This window comes from Nilaparvata lugens, chromosome X (genome assembly GCF_014356525.2).
Source record: "Nilaparvata lugens isolate BPH chromosome X, ASM1435652v1, whole genome shotgun sequence".
Lineage (NCBI taxonomy): Eukaryota > Metazoa > Arthropoda > Insecta > Hemiptera > Delphacidae > Nilaparvata > Nilaparvata lugens.
In genome coordinates, this window is record NC_052518.1 from 101765132 (window position 1) to 101768087 (window position 2956).

At 30.4% G+C, this 2956-nt stretch overlaps 1 non-coding gene across 1 annotated transcript; it reads right to left on the bottom strand.

Moving 5' to 3' along the window:
- Positions 1-1970: 1970 nt before the first annotated feature.
- Positions 1971-2043, bottom strand: Trnar-ucu. The gene has a single exon. It is a non-coding gene; the product is annotated as a tRNA-Arg (tRNA).
- Between the last annotated feature and the right edge of the window lie 913 nt (positions 2044-2956).

The window sequence follows — 2956 nt, forward strand, 5'->3', positions numbered from 1 at the left end:
GATTGTGTAAACACAATTTAAAAAAAAAATAGGTACTGATAATATGAACTGATTATTCATTGGCAACTATAGCATTTTACTGTGCAAACAAAATAGTAGTTTCCAATTTGATTTTTCATCGAATTGAATTATTATTTCATTCGATTTTAATTATGTTTTCAATTATTGTACTATAGTTCTTTTTTGTACTAGTTTTACCGGAGTGACATTATAGTTTCCTCTCACTCTCAACAGTAGGGTATCACCTCTGACACATATTGTCTGAAATAATAATTTAAAAGCAGTGTTGATTATTGATCTTGATTTTTTATAAATTTCAAAGCGATCTCCATTCTCCATAAAATTTAAAATAAACATTTCCGATATCTACTATTATAGATCATTGTAATAATTGTATTGATGAATAAATTATGCAGGTTGTATTATTTTGACACTGTTGAAGAATCTGCTTTCTAATTCTTGAGAAAATAAGAATTTTTATGTTCCCCTTCTCTAAACAAACAGTTCACAAATCCTTTGAGTTGAAAAAATTGAGTCGAGTTGACAGCTCTTTGAGCTGTTCAATACTGGGTTTTATAATATTGAAGGCGAGATTGAAATTTTAGAATCATATTTGAATGTGGAAAAATGTAGTAACTGGCCTATACACTTCACTGATATATTATTTTTCAAATTTTCATGTTTTACAAATGAGAGCTATCAAAAAATACAATATCTATGACAATATTATTATCTACAATCTCCCTACCGTTTGCATTTTACTCGACGTTACATGATGAAACCATTCTCATTTGTGAAGAACAAATAAATATGAAAATGTATGTATAATTATGAAAAGGGTAACTTTTCCTGCTTAAACTACAATAAATAATTCCATGGAAAACTCACCATTTAAAAATTACATCCAAACCAGAAATTGTCTCCAGAATTTCCAACATTTCCAGAATTTGTCTCAACTTTACTAGTAATCAACGGCCTTCAGATAGATTCTGAAGCATAATAAAATGTAATTGAACTTGAAGCATAGAGAATTTCATTTCTTAGGAGTTGCCCTTAATATTGAGTAGCCTTTTAATGACTTTTGAGAAATACAAAAATTTGGTATTACAAACAGATGATTCCAATAAAACATGATCCCAGGAACCCAAATATCAGTGAAATTTTTTGATTTTAGTGCAAAGCTGTGATGGCTCAAGCTAAAAATATGTACATTAAAATATTAAAGGAAATTTTCTAAATGTTGAATCTGAAAACCTATTCAAGGACAAGTCAATAATTTATCAAGATAAGGTGTAACTTAGTATCAGATTATTGAGGACAAAATTGAGGCAATATTGGAAAAATATATTAGTTGGTTAAAGAAACTAAGAAAGAAGAATTTACATGTTTTCTAAATTTTTCTAGTCTTTGGGAAATTTAGTACTCATTGAAGATAGGAGCATGACGTCTCTTACATTGCCCACAAACAAGCAAAAAGCTCATGTGAGCGTCATCCGCAATAAAATAGAAGAGCCAAATCATGATTGATTCTATTCGAGTTTTTATTCACTAAAAAAAGCAGAATATTTATTCTATTCGACTGCTTTCTGGGTTTGGCGTAAAAGCTGTAAAACTATCTACTAAATATGTGCTTTTATGGCTAAATCAGTATGGATTTAGAATGTCAATTGTTTTTAATTTAGTACCTAAAATCATCATCACATGATAAATTCACTTAGTACAGAATTATTCACTTTTTTGTAACGTACATAGTGACTGGATGACTTATTGCTTAGTTGAAAGATTTATTTGAATAAAAAGAGATTAGTGTTTCCACTTTTTATTTCAGTACCTACAGAATTATTTCACTTTTTTGTACCGTACATAAAGACTGGACTTATTTCTCAGTTGAAAAAATTATTTGAATTAAAAAAAGATTAGTTGATCAAAAAGTATTGATGTTCCATAAAATAAAAAATTCAAAAAAACCCCATCCCTGGTGGGGATCGAACCCACGACCTTTGGATTAGAAGTCCAACGCGCTATCCGCTGCGCTACAGGGACTTCTTGTCTCAAAATTTGCGTACGTGTTTGATGAAGCAATATTTTCATTACTCGACGACTTTCTTAGAAAGTTATAATCTATAGTGAGGTCCACGTTATAATGGCAGTGGATGAAGATAGAAGAATAGCGATGCCGATTCTCTGAATCAATTAATTATATTTCTACACTGTCAAAAACATAATTGGCATCGTTGTGAACCTAGAAAAGGATAGTACCACCGGCTTTGTCAAATGATAGACAAGGATAGCAAAACCAAAGTTGATCAAATACTGTCATTATAACGTGGACCTCACTATAGCTTAGATTGTACTATTCCTTTTTCAAAATTTAATGGTAATGAAGTCCAAAAGGTTATGTGTAAGTCAAGCGCTTCTGGTCCGAGAATAGGCCTACTCTTGATTTTTCAACTGAAAAACCATAATAAGCTACTATGGTGGGAATTTTGGCTCAGAATAACTGGAAAAATTTATTTTTTATAGATCAAAGCCATAAGTTTTGAGTAATCTGAAATGGAAAGAGAAAAGTATGAATTGACAATAATATTCAAAAGTATATAATTTAACAAAAGTATCGAATTTGAAACTTCTACAATGTATAACATGTAGGTATTTCAATTTAGAAGGTTTGATGAAGACATCATCATCCTTGGAAATTCATGTTACATTCTTTCTTTGTGGCTTTATCGAACAACCTATAGACATCACTTTCTAATCGAGCAATTTCAACTTTCGAAAACTGGTGGCGGTTGATTTGGTGTACATGACTCCAAAAAACTATTTGTATACAATAGACCATTCTACTGGAAGAAATATGAATGAGGAATAATAAAAATTAGGAATGTAGACTAAACATTTCAATTCTCATGAGTTCGTTGCTGGAGTATTCAGTTGATATCATATCACATCATTATGT